Source organism: Notamacropus eugenii, chromosome 2, assembly GCF_028372415.1.
Source record: "Notamacropus eugenii isolate mMacEug1 chromosome 2, mMacEug1.pri_v2, whole genome shotgun sequence".
Taxonomy (NCBI): Eukaryota; Metazoa; Chordata; class Mammalia; order Diprotodontia; family Macropodidae; genus Notamacropus; species Notamacropus eugenii.
In genome coordinates, this window is record NC_092873.1 from 522035394 (window position 1) to 522049388 (window position 13995).

Consider the following 13995-nt stretch of genomic DNA (forward strand, 5'->3'; position numbering starts at 1 on the left):
CTTACCCTGGGACTCTTGGAACAGGTGAACCTCTGGACTGGCTGCAGCTCATTCTGTAGTCCTGGCTCCCATCCAGAATTCAAGCCTCCTCTGGGTAAGGCCAAGAGCTCGTGCTCAGAGGAGTTTGCAGGGACAACTTGCATGTAATAACTTGGCTTAATAGATGGTGTGAGTTTTATAATTCCAGCTCAATAGATGGGTAAATAGACAGAGAGGTCAGTGGTCACACGGCTGAGGAAGCCGGGACCCCGATCTTCTGATGTCAAGACAAAATGTTATTTTTAGAAGTGGCCATCTATTCCAACACATATATCCATCAGTTAGGCAGTGAGCAAGCATTTATTAAGCTCCTACTGGGTACCAGGTACTGTGTTCAATGCTAAGGAAGCAGAGGAGTGAATAATATGTTTAAAATAAGTAGCCATACAAGCTAATCGGTGATCATCTAGCTTTTACTTTAGATTGTATTCTAAAGAGCCAGGTCAAGATAAATTAGCCATTTGTTTCCATTTGCCCAGGCCCCAGAGGACAAACTTTCCACTTGAAGGACAGACATTCTGTCCTGAATAAGTAAAAATGGAGAATGATAGATTTTATATAATAATAGCTAACATTTATATGCCAGGCACTGTATACATTTTTATCTCATTTCATCCTGGCAACAACCCTGTGAGGTATTTGCTGCTATTATACTCATTTTACATACGAGAAAAATGAGACAAACAAGAGTTAAATGACTTGCCCAGGGTCACACAGCTGGTAAGTATTTGAGGCTGGATTTGAACTGAGGTCTTCCCAACTCTAGGCCCTATCCACTGTACTACCTGGCTGTCCTATAAGGATAGTACGAAAATAAATCTGAGGTAAATATCAGGAATCCTGGACTCCTTGGACAGTCAGTCTGGTGAAGCCCATGGACTCCTCAGAGTAATGTTTTCAAATGTGTAGAATAAAGTCCATAGAATTACCCAGGAAATCAATTATATCAAAATGCAGTTATCTAGATTATTTTTTTAATTTCCCAAGTTCGTAGGTACCCGTTGAAAGAACTCGGGATTAAAGAGAAGTCAAGACCACTTGCAGTTGACCCAGGACCTTTCAGACGTTGGCTAGCCAGTAGTGCTGAGATGCTCTTTTAATGAGTCTCTTTTGACTCTGTTTGCCAGTTGTTAATAAACCCAAATGGCTCTTTCCCTTGCAGTGACAGGATCTATCAGCACGAGACCTGTAGAGAGGCTGAAAAGTATCTGATGTTTGTTTGTGGAGACCAGCACACTCTGATGTGGCCCGCTCGCTTTCCCTGAGGCGGATCACAGCCCTCCTGCTTCCCTAGGTGATCTCTGGGAGGTTGCTGTAGCCACAAGTAAATAAAGTAAAAGCACTGCATTGCAGTGTGGTCAGCAGCCTCGTGATGGGCCTCCCTGAACGTAGCGATGCCAGTCCCAAGATGACAGACATACATAAGGATCCATTCGTGGCCCTTATTCAAAACTTATTCTTTTTAAAGTAGGTCCTGCAATCCGGGGAGGCGGGGGGCGGCAGGGCGGAACTTTAGACATTCTTTAGTTTATCTGTCTCATTATATGGATGAGAAAATGGAGGGCCATAGGAGGGAAGTAAGGATCAGTCAGCCAGCATGCTCTAAGTGCTTACTATGTGCCAAGCACTGGGCTGTGTGCTGGGCATACAGATAAAGGTTACTACCCTGTCCCCACTCTCCATAATGAGAGAGACATGTAAGTAATTAGGCACATGTATGGTCTATACAGAATAGATGCAGGGTCATCTCAAATGGGAAAATACCCCTGGACAAATCCCTGAACTTCTCTGGGCCTCCATTCCATCATCTGTAAAATGGAGGCATTGGATCTGATGGTCCCTCAGGGCTTTGTGGCTCCTACGATGCTCCTCAGTATTCGGTAGCTGATACTGAAGAACTGGCATGTCTGACCTGAGTATACTTACCATTGGACTCCCTGCCTTGTTCCCACATTTAATTGGCAGGATTCCCTTCTCCTTTATCCCATGGCAAACTAGGGGGCTTTGATTATAAAATACTGGACTTGAATTCAGGCAGAAATGATCTCAAAATCTGCCTCAGTCTATTGCTAGCTGTGTTATCCTGGGCAAGTCACTCCCTGAGAATCAATTTCCTCATCTCTAAAATGTGGTTAATATTAACCCCTTCTTTACTGGGCTGTTAGGAAAATAACCTATGTAAACCACTTGGGAAATCTTTATATTTACCAGTTATGGTATTTTTAGAATATTTTGATTCATCAGCATTACAAAACATCATCAAAAATCCCTTCCCACTTTGGCACATCAATGACAAATGAAGCCTTCATCTTAAAAATCATTCTTTCACCTTCATCAGTTACTTCGTACCATTTTTAACATTTAGAAATTCATATCATTTATAGATTTAGGATGAAAGCAGTCAGCACTGGATGAGATATGGGGATTACATAATATGCCCCCAAATTTTCCACATCAGGTGGAAGTTGACTCCCCAAACCCAGCAAGGCAGTCACTCATGGTTCCTGACTCCCAAGCCAGTATCTTTTCCATGAATGCCTTTCATCAAGTTTCTTGAAAATTGTCTTCTCTATCCTGAGCTCATGGGTGGCATTATTTCTGAGCATTTTTTCCAGTCTCAACAAGGTAAACGTTTGCCAGCTTTCATAGTGGGCTTCCAGCAGCATAGGAGAAACTGGGTGTTACCTTAACCTTAGGTGCAAACGTTGCCAGGTGTGGTCAAGAAAGGAGGTGCCACCAACCCCCGAGTTAGCTGGTCATCTGCCTTTTGTGGAAGGGTTATTTTTCTTGTTACAACAGGGCTAATTAGTGGATTTTTCTAATGCAAGAAAATGTTACTGCTAGTAAAGTTCCCTGAGTGTGCCAGAAAGCAGATGGTGGCGATGAGCAGCGTTTTCATTTGCCAGGTTTTCTATATGCTTTCTAAACCTGTATTTGCTATTCTGGATTCAGATTTCTGACACGCTTATCTTTTTCATCTTAAAACTGAAATAGAAACTGAAATTGGGAATATGATCACATCGAGTGGTCTGTGCCGCTGATCTTAATTGCACATTGAACATTGCATTAAAACGTTGGATACATTTTTGATAATTCCGCATCATCCTTGATCATTTTTTGTGTTCCACTACCTCAGTCCCCCCAGTGGATTCACTCTTACCTAAACACATGGGGTTTTCTGTCTCTTGAAGGCATACTGAAATGTATGGATGTCCACAACTGAAGTCCATAGCACTTCGGCTATTTGGTAGCACAGGTGATGAAGCCAATTATAATGTTTGAAACAAAGATAGGAATCCTACTGATTTAACCTTAAACTTAGATCTCTCTGTTGATGTAGTCACATCTCTCCCAACACAATTAATTTGCTTAAGAGAAACATTACATAGGGTATTAGTTTTATTAGGTGTTAGAAGTAGTTGGATTAAACAATATTACAGTATGCACTTTCAGGGGTGGAGGATAGGTTATAAAATGCTATATTCTCTATCTTACTGCTAAACGATTTTTAATTCAGAAGACCCAGGTTCAAATTTCAGTGAGACCTCCATTTACCAGCTCTTAGGACCCTGGTCAAGTCACTTACCTCTCTACAAATCAGAGATAATAATATTTTACTCATTTATAAAAGGGAATAATGATCATTACACTCCCTCCCTACCAAAGCTGCGATGTGAATATGCGTGTGCATAATAATCTTCAAAGTCTTACAGAAATATAGACCATTGTTTCATTGTCACTATGACTGTTATAATTAACCAGAATATCTTTATGCAGGGATATCTGTATTCTAATTATCTTTAATAACATAGTGTCTGACACATAGCAAGCGCTTAATAAATACTTGTTGATTTAATTGATTTAGGGAAAATTGGTATTTTGGGTTTTTCCTTCTTGTGGCTTATATTTTTCTTTTTCTTTTTGTCATTTCTTTCATTTTTTTCTGTGTTTTCCCATAATTATTTGATAATATTCGTTCATTCATTCAGCACCCCCAACCTTTCCCCACTGCTAGTGGGTTCTGTTTTTCCCTCTGAGATCATCTTGCATCTACATAGAATGCAACTTGTATGTGCATTGTATGTGCTTATATGTAACTTGTATGTTCATTGTATGTAACTTGTTTGCGTGATGTTCTGCCCGCTGGAATGTGAGCTCCCTGAGAACAGGGATAGTTTTTGCCTTTTTTTGTGTCCCATTGGCATAGCCTAGTGCTTGGCACACAGCAAATGCTTCATAAGTATTTATCAAGCACTTAATAAACGCTGCCTGGCTAAATGCTGACTTTGTATGAAGCACGCGCTTACGTGCATCAGGATCCTTTGACATGACGTGCTTTCTGCCCTCATGGAGCCAGCAGAGAGCGATGTTTCACATTTATAATTACGAAACTGTCATTGTTGTGTTTGTCCTTCATTGCTAAAGAAGACCTCGCCATCCAAGAAATGATGACAGTGACTTGCACTTGACTTTGTTTTGAGTGAGGGAGGTCACCAGCCTCACTTTCTCCTCCTGAGCCATCTGGATCCACTGGCCAGATATTCGTCAGGATGACTGGAGATGGCCCGGGATGCACTGGGAGACCTTGGCCCCTTTAGACCGAGGCCTATTCAGTGCTCACTTAGGTGAGGTAACACCCATTCAGTGAAGAGGCCTGTTTAAGAAGTAGTCAGGGTATGACCTCTTTAATGAGGCAAAGAAAAATAAGTAAATCAGCCTGAGAGGGAAACAGCAACTATTACTATTGATAGTGACTCTTAAGTCAGGAGGGTCCAGAAAACAGCCCTTAAGTGAAGCTTGGGCAGGGATCTAGTGTGGTATAATCTATAGGCTTCAGAATGTAGTAGGTTTAAGGTTTTGGGAAAGGACAGGAAAGGGAAGGAAAGGATAGGATAGGATCTAACCAGTAAACCTCAAGTTAACTGGGCATCCTCTGGCCATCCTGATTTTCCTTCCTTTGGATAGGAGAAGGAAGGGGAGGGGGAGGCACAGAGGAGAGGAGGAACTGAGTTACCTCCCTAGCTGGGTCCCCATTCAGGCAGCTGGGTCTGCTCACAGGTTGCCGTGTTCATCCTTCATTGCCAAGGAAGACCAGTAGGTAACAGACAAAAGAGATCATGAAAAGTAGGTCATCAGTCAGTCAATGAGCATTGATTTATTAGCCACTGTGTCCCGGGAGCTGTGCTATGTGCTGAGGATACATTCCCTGCCCTCAGGGAGTTCCCAGTGTAATCTGACAAGATCATGGGAGGCACAAAATGCCCTTCTTTGGGACATCTAACCAAGAGAATCAGGAAAGACTTCAAGGAAGAGATACCTTTTGTGCTTCCAGTCAAGAAGACCTGAATTCAAGTCAAGCTCCAGACACTATCTGACCCTGGGCAAGTCATTTAACTTATTTGCCTCAGTTTCCTCATGTGTAAAATGGAGAAATAATAGCACCTACTTCCCAGGGTGGTTGCAAGGATCAAATGAGATAATAATTGTAAATCACTGAGCATGGTGCCTGGCACATAGTAGGTGCTATATAAATATTGATGAGGAGGAGGATGATGGTGGTGATGATAATGGTGGTGGTAATGGTGATGATGATGGTGGTGGTGGTGGTGGTGGTGGTGATGATGATGGTGGTGGTGGTGGCGATGATGATGATGGTGGTGGTGGTGGTGGTGATGATGATGGTGATGGTGGTGGTGGTGATGATTTTAGAAAGCAGAGATGGGACACAGCACTATTCCAAGTATAGAGCCTGTTGTAGTCGAAAGGGAGAGTGCAAGTGCTTTCTGTGTATAAGAGAGAGTTCATTGAACCATTGTTGAACCACACTAGAATCCAGTATGTGTGGAGGGGGCAGAAGGTGACATAGACTGGTGGGTACAGGTTGGTGCCAGATTTAGAATTTATTTGATGATAAAGATAGCTATTGTTTATGCTGCACTTGCAGTAGTGAGCTTTGAGAGGCTTTTGAGCAGGAGTGCCTTGGTCTTGTCTTTTAACTCTATAAGGATCAGTTATCCTCAGAGATAGACTTAGAAAGGCGCCTCCCTTTGTTGCTCTGTGTCTGGAGCTTTGAGCAGTTTATTTCTGGGTCTCATCGCTCATGAGATGTTGCTAGTTTTTTATTAAATAATCCGAATATTTCGATCCAGGCTGTTATTCAGAGCAGGGCTAACTAAGGTGCATTCAAGGAATCTCTCCTATACTGGTTGAACGTGTCTCAACAAAACCAACACGGTTCTCCTAGATCAGAATGTCTTGATTTTTATGCTAATACGGTTTTCTTTTAAGTTGGGGCTTGCTTAATCATATCGACATGCAAGGAATGTGTCTGCAAAGACAGACAGCAAGGAGTACTGTGCACACAGTAAGTGTTTAATAATATTTGTGAAATTAATCACTGTTCAAGCCCTTCCACTCCCTACCCTTCCTTACAAGAAAAGAGATTTCTGTTCAGGGTGAGCAAAATCTTTCCAATAGTTAGACCCGTCCAAAAATAGAAAGTACTGACTTTCAGGTGATGAGCTTTCTGTCAAAGTCTGTGTGATGATCTATGAGGAATCATGTAGGAACGGACTGCTTGCCTGGGATCGGTGGTAATGGCAGCCTCCTTTTGTAGTCCACCTTTCACAGTCATCTTCACATTGATCGTCATTCCTATATTCCTCAACCTTCCATGGCTCCCTGCTCCCTAGCAATGCTCTATCTCCACCCTCAGGACTTTCTTCCATCCATTTTCAATCTACTTTTTGATTCTTACTGAATACTCTTTCCCCTTCACATACTCAACATTCCAGCTTGTCTTTTCTTTGCTTGTCTCCATTTCTTGGCAATCATTGTTGCCCTTGCCTAGAAATGGGTACTGCCCCCACAGTCCCCATGTCATCCCCATTTATTGAAATCTCTTCCCTCCTTTCAATCTCAACTCAGGTCCTCTTCTAATTTCACAATCCCTTACGATAGTTGTTATGTCTTATTTAAATTTTATCTCCACCAAGAACAGTGCTATACCTACAGTGTTATCGTTGCTGTTCAGTCATTACAGTTGTGTCTGACTCTTTGTGACCCCATTTGGAATTTTCTTAGCTAAGATACTGGAGTGTTTGCCATTTTCTTCTCCAACTTATTTTACAGGTGAGGAAACTGAGGCAAACAAGGTAAAGTGACATGTCCAGGGTCACACAGCTAGTAAGTATCTGAGGACAGATTTGAACTCACAAAGATAAGTCTTTCAGACTTCAAGCTTAGCCTTCTCTCTACTTCACCTTCTAGCTACCCTATGTCTATGGTAGATACATAATAATTATTCCTCAGAGCTGAAAGTGATGCCCTCCCTTTTAGATTTCTCTGAGTCTCTTTTTTACATTTGCCTTCTCACTTATAACTACGTTTGCATATGTTTTACTTCCCATCTCCACACCCTTAGATTGTAAGATCCTTGTGGGCAGCCTTCTGCCGTCATTCATCGTAGCGCATACTATTTGGTGTGTGCTCAGCCAGACCCTTGAAATGTTTTCCTTGGTTAAAAAGCAGGAGTATGAAACTTGTAGTATTCACTCTAATTACTTGAGTATAAAACCATAGAGTTCAGTCTAATTACTTGAGTAGTTACTATGGAGGAGGTAGAAATGGGCCTCCCCAGAACTTCTCTCCCCATTGTTCCCATCACTGCCCCCCTGGACCTACACAGAATAAAGCCTCTAGTGCCCCCCAACATGGCCGGCCCAGCCAATACTTGAAGCAAGCCATCCTACCCTTCTCTGGCTTTTCTCTTCCAAGACAAATAGCCCCAAATTCCCTAGCTCACTCTGCCGAACCACGGCTTCATTTGGCTTCTCATCAATGGTCTTCTTAAAATGAGATGCCTGTGAAGGGACAGAGTTCTCCAAATGAGTTTAATCAATCCCCTCCAAATCAGCAAACATGTTATGTTCCTACTTGGTGGCAGGCCCTATGCAAGTACAAAGGCTGAAGACAAAACATCCCCTGCCTTCACAGAGCTTGTATTCTGGTAGAGGAATGGGACAACAATGTACCTAAATAACAGGCACAAAATATATTGAAAATGCACGGTATTCGGGGGAAGTGTAGGAAGAACTAATCACTAGGGGAATGAGGAAAAGCCTGGTTTTTCTAATAATATTCATAATCTCTACTGGATGAATCTAGAAGTATTACACTCAGCACTTTTCCTTCCTGTTATCACTGATAAATTATTTTTTCTTTCTGTATCATATCATTGTCTACCAAAAAATCTGATTTTATGGTTTAATGTAGGCATTCTTTTCTTTTCCCTAAAATTATTTACAATGCTTTCTTGGTCAGATTGAGTTTCTTGTAAGACATCTCTCTCTTTCCAGAGTTTCAGAGGCTCTCAGTCCACATTTTGCCCATCATTCTAGAACATTAGTTCATGGTTGAGAAGAACACATTCATTTCTTTGATGCTGTCTATGTAGCCAGCTAATCCCACACCTTCTTTTCTCTTGTACAGTCATGCCCTTCAGCCAGAAGACATGAAAATATCACCTCTGTCCCCTAAATGCTTCATTTTCCTATTGAGGATGTTAGTTAGCCTAGTTACTAGATATGGACTGTGGAATTTTTCATTCAGATATGGATCTGGAAAAATTATGTAGTGATCAGTATGTCTGGATCAGTCTTGGCAGGCCTATTGTCCAGCAGGCTGGAACATTAGAAAGCTTTATAGGGAGCGCATTCCCTTCCAATCCAATCTGTATACAACAGTTGTAACAGAGTACCATAGTGTGTCTCTTCCTGCAGTAAAATCAGTCAGAATTGTCTATTAAGTGATTGCTGTATGCCTGTACCACAAAAATAAGAGAGTACCTGCCCTCAGGAAGTTGGTGTTTTATTGGCGAGACAACATTTGTATCTGCTCATGGGCAGCGGATTCTTGCTCGGTAGTCCATTGGACTAGGTGCCTTGTGTTCCCTTTCCACTCTGACATTCTGGGATCTTTTTGGTTTAAGGTCACTGACTGGGTTTAAAAAAAAGTGAGCACCTATTTTATGTGCATGGATTTATTCAGCGCTAAAAAGTGGGACAGTTGTAAGCACCATTCAGAACAGCTTTGCTATAATTATGGGGAGGAAGACGATGCACCCTTCTGTCCTGGAATCCATGACTTACTTCACAGCTCAGCTCAGATCTCACTCCCTAAATGAAGCCTTTCCTGAGGTTCCCAGCTGCTAGTGCCTCTACCTCTAATACTTGCATAGTGGAGAGAGCTGACCTACACGGGCTTGTGTGATCCTGAAAAAAATCACTTCACTCTCAATATTCTGAGAATGCTCTGAGATCGTGAGTTATAGATAAGGGGCCAGCATGTGACATGACAGGGAGTTTTCTCATAAAGGAAGCTTTTTATATGTAGGAAGTCAGAGATATAATCCTCATTCCTATATTGATGTATGTCTAACCTTGTCACTACACAACAAACAAGTGGTTTTTGCTTCTACTTGAAGATCTCTAGTAAGGAAGATAGTGCTAGAAACCCTAAATTCTACTTTTAAAAAAACCTCTGATTGTTAAGAAGATTTTTGGTTTTGCTTTCAAGCCCTCAATCTGTGTTCCTGTATTAATAAACTTGGTTGTTCAGCATGAGAAAGGTTGGTTTTTAGAAACCCTTCTTAGAGAAGTGATCCATTTTATAAAAGGAGGTTGAGAGTGAGTTTAAGAAGAGACTCAAGAATAGATGATTGATCAGGAGAGCTTTGGAAATCCAAACAGACCTGTACTGGAGCAGGGCTGCCTACTTCTGCAAATGGAGTGCCGGACTTGAAATCAGAGAGAAGCAGGTTCAAAACTTGACCTAGACACTTCCTAGCTGTGTGGTCCTGGGCAAGTGACTTAAGCTGTCTTACTCAGTTTCCTCGTTTGTGAAATGGGGGTAATAATGACTGAAGGGCTTGCCTTACAAGGTTGTGAGGTTCAAATGAGAATGACTTTATAGCACTATATAGATGTCCATTATTAAGTTGGAGACATTAATTAGAATAAATGCAGTAGAGAAAAACTGACTGGAGCCCATCCTAAGGAGAGGGAGTTCATCTGGCTAATCCTACAGAAGCTATTAGTAAGAACTGTGTGGAAGACAATTTAATTTTAGGATTATTAGTAAGCATATTACTCATCCCCACTGAGTTACTGAGATCGAAGGTGCTCAATCTCCCCCTCTCCTCCCCCACACCCTCTACCCCTTTACACACACACACACACACACACACACACACACACACACACACACACACATACACACACCAAAGAGGAGAGGAGAGATCAATTCTGGAAACAGAACAAAGCAAAACACAGATGACTTGGCAAATTGCTAATCACACCCTAAAATCATGAGGTGAGCTTGAAGGGGGAAGGCCCTCATGCTCATGGAATGGATGGGCAGAAATTTCCCAGAGTTTGAAATCTGTGTTTGAAATCATGCTTGCACCAAGTGTACCCCAAGTCTCAGCACCGCAGATATTAAAACTACACTAAGAATTTGGGGGTGCCCTGCATTTGAGCTGTCTCATTGTTTCCAAAAATGGGAGGGTTAGGTTTTCTCCTACTTGTATTAGCGCCTACATTTCTGAGACACAAAATCTTTGCATTCTAATGAGAAGCATTTTAGCGCTCCTTCTCAGGTGGTGCAGTGAGAAGAGGTCTGAGGAGGAGGTTTGAAATCTTAGCCCTGCTTGGTGAGTGACCTTGGGCAGGTCAGTCATTCAGCATCTCTGGGCCTCAATTTTCTCATCTGTAAAATGATGAGGATCCATGGCCTCTAAAATTCCTTCTAGCTCTAAACCTAAGATTCTGGGCACATTATTTCTTTCCAATTGTCTTAGGTCCTCCTAGATCTGCTAGGTAAAGGATCAAATCTGATTAACCACTTCAAATGTGGTTATGAGGTCAACCTAATTGGTGGGTGAAGCCAACTTTGTTTTTAAGAATGCACACTCCCAGTACCTTTGATTTGGGCGTGATTTTGGTTATGGACTAGTGTCTCTTGGAGAGGTTTTGCTGTTTTATGGTTGGTCACTCCCTACTGTCATGATACTCCAAACTCACTGGAAACCGCTCAGTTCTTTCACTCCACATGTGACTCCAACATCCTACAACATTGCCACTAAGCACCATGGGAAAGAGTTTTAAAATATTGTGCATTAATTTAAAGACACTTAGCATTGTATATGTTGAGGAGAAAGCATTGTTAACCCAAACAGAAGATCTCTGGTAAATGGAATGATTTGGCAGATTTAAATAATTGAGTGTGACATGAACATAAATATGGAAGAATTGTTTGTGTGTCTTTGGAAATAAATCTGGACATAAAATCAGAAAACCTTAGTTCACTTTCCTTCTCTGAACTCTCATAAGCTGTGTGATCATGAGGAAGCTTTGTGATTTTGGAAAAGCAGTGTGATATGGGAGAAAGGGGCTGACTTTGAATATCTTAGCCACTTAGCACCTTTGTGACCTTGGACAGCTCACCTCCTCTCTGAGAGCCTCAGTTTCCTCACATGTATAAAATGAAGAGGTCAAACTGGGTGTCCTTTGAGGTCCTTTCCAGCATTAGAGCTGTGATGCTGTGATGACATGGCATTGAGACTCAGTTTGCTCTTCTGTAAAATGGGAATAAATCATATCTGTAGTAACTAACTCACAGCTGTTGTGAGGCAATGTGTATAAAATATTGTGCCAAATTTAATCTTAGACAGTTTCCCAGGTCACCAGAAGTTAAATGGCTTTTCAGGGTCCCAGAGTCAGTATATATCTGGGGCAAGGGGGAACCTAGGTCTTCCAAAGACCCATCGTTTAGCCACCTGGGCACCCCAATGCTTCTTTGTATTGAGGAAGTAGGTCCCTTACAGCTTTAAATCAATGACCCTGTTAATCGAAAACATATATTTATTTTCTGTGGGGCTAATTGAACCTTTACAAATGGAGACTCTGAGGATAGAGATATTAATCAGAGCCTGGATGTTTGGGGTTTCTTCCTATGATACCAACTCATTTCTGTTTTCAGAAGTGTGTAGCCAGCTCTGGATAGACCATATGGTTTTCCTGGCTTTTAATTCTTACCATGCTCTCATATCCCAGTATTCCAGAATTCATAAACCCTGTTATTCAGAGAAAAATGATTGATGAAGGGAAAACTGGAAGCAAATTCTTTCAAAGATGCATGAGAGTGGTTTGAGTTTTGGTGCCCATTCGTTATTTCAGTTCACATTTTATTTTTACAAGAGAGAGCCAAAATTGCTTAGATATTTAATGGTGCAGTGTTTTAAAAAACATACAAAGCAACCCCAGTGTTGCCGGGTGAGTTAGGTTTCTCCTCGGGAAAAATAGGGCTCAGAAACTCCATGCTTGCTGGGCATTAGGAAAAGTTGCCGAGAGAAGGGATCACCAGTGCTGCCCATTGGAATTAGTCATATTTGTTCATAACTTTAGATCTGGCCAGTTCTCAGCTCAGAGCCGCTAACACTTAGAACCAGCTCGGGCGCTCATATCAACTGTTATTATTTATCTGCTGCCAGCAGACGGCACCCAAACAGGTCATTCAGTCATGCGACAGAACGTGAATCTCCACTCCCTTGGAAAGAGAGACCAGCACAGCCTAGACTTAGAACAATGAGAAAATGAGAGCAGTAAGTCTATTCTTTTGAGTCTTTTAGGGACTTTGTCATGCCCAAGCTTTTAAAATTTCCCCAGAAGAAAGTTTTTGGTATTGCTATTATTTTCAGAGGAGAATTTTATCAAAAACTTTTATAAATATCAAAAAATTTTATAAATTTATAAATTATAAATTCATAAATAAAATCAAAAACTATTCCCAGTGAAGATATTCCTGGCATCCATGAATTTAAAGATAGAAAGTGTCTTAGATGTGAATTTGTTCAACTCTCTTATTTTATAAATGAGGAAAGTGAAGCTTGAAATGATTTGTTGTTGTTAAGTCCTTTCAGTCATGTCTGACTCTTTCTGACCCTATTTGGGGTTTTCTTGGCAAAGATAATGAAATGGTTTGTCATTTCCTTCTTCAGCTTATTTTACAGATGAGGCAATAGAGACAAACAGGGTTAAGTGACTTGCTCAAGGCCACACACCTCTGAAGTGTCTTAAGACCAGATTTCAATTCGGGAAGATGAGTCTTCTGATTCCCCAAGCCCAGTTACTCTCCACTGTACCACCTAGTTGAAGTGATTAAGTAATATAAAACACAGGTTTTAGAGTTGGAAGAGATCTTAGAGATGATTTGGTCAAGCTCCTCTTATTAGAGATGAGAAAACTGAGGTCCAAAGTGGTTAAGTGACTTCAGGTTCAGAATTTAGAGTTGGAAGGTCACTTTGTTCAACTTCCTCATTTTACAGATGAGGAAACTGAGGCCCGGATTAGTTCAGTAACTGGTTCAGGAGTATTAGAATCTCAAAATGGAGAAGGTCCACAGGGACTAGCTCATCCAACTCATACATGAACAACCCACCCCACTACAATACTGCTAACAAGTCATTGCTTTACCATCTCATTGGTTAAAAAGCAAGCAGAAATAATGAAGGAGAACTGTACGTGGTAAAACTGTGTCCTATTCAAAATTACTACTACATTTAATTTATTTATGTATACACTAGAAAACTTTATTCTGTAGGATGTGCACTCGAGTCATTTCTTTTTCATTAAATACCTAATAAACTTTGGTGTTTGAGGTCCTCAAGGCTTTGAGTCCTTGGTCAATAGTATCACCTCCTTGCAATTAACATTATTTCTAGGTAAAATAATGGATAATTCCTGGATAATTCCAGTTTGTGGCCCATAGTGCCTTCCTTCTGAGGCCAGCTCCAATTCATCCTTTCTACGGCTGATTGCACGTCATTATTTGCCTTTTCTCTTCTGCTGGACTATAAGCTCCTTGAGGACAGGGGCTAGTTTTTACTTTTCTTTGTAT

General features: G+C 41.3%; 1 protein-coding gene across 8 annotated transcripts in view; it reads left to right on the plus strand.

Moving 5' to 3' along the window:
* NFIA (nuclear factor I A) overlaps positions 1 to 13995 on the plus strand; it is a 455027-nt gene that overhangs the window by 229687 nt on the left and 211345 nt on the right. The gene's annotated exons all lie outside the window — the stretch shown is intronic.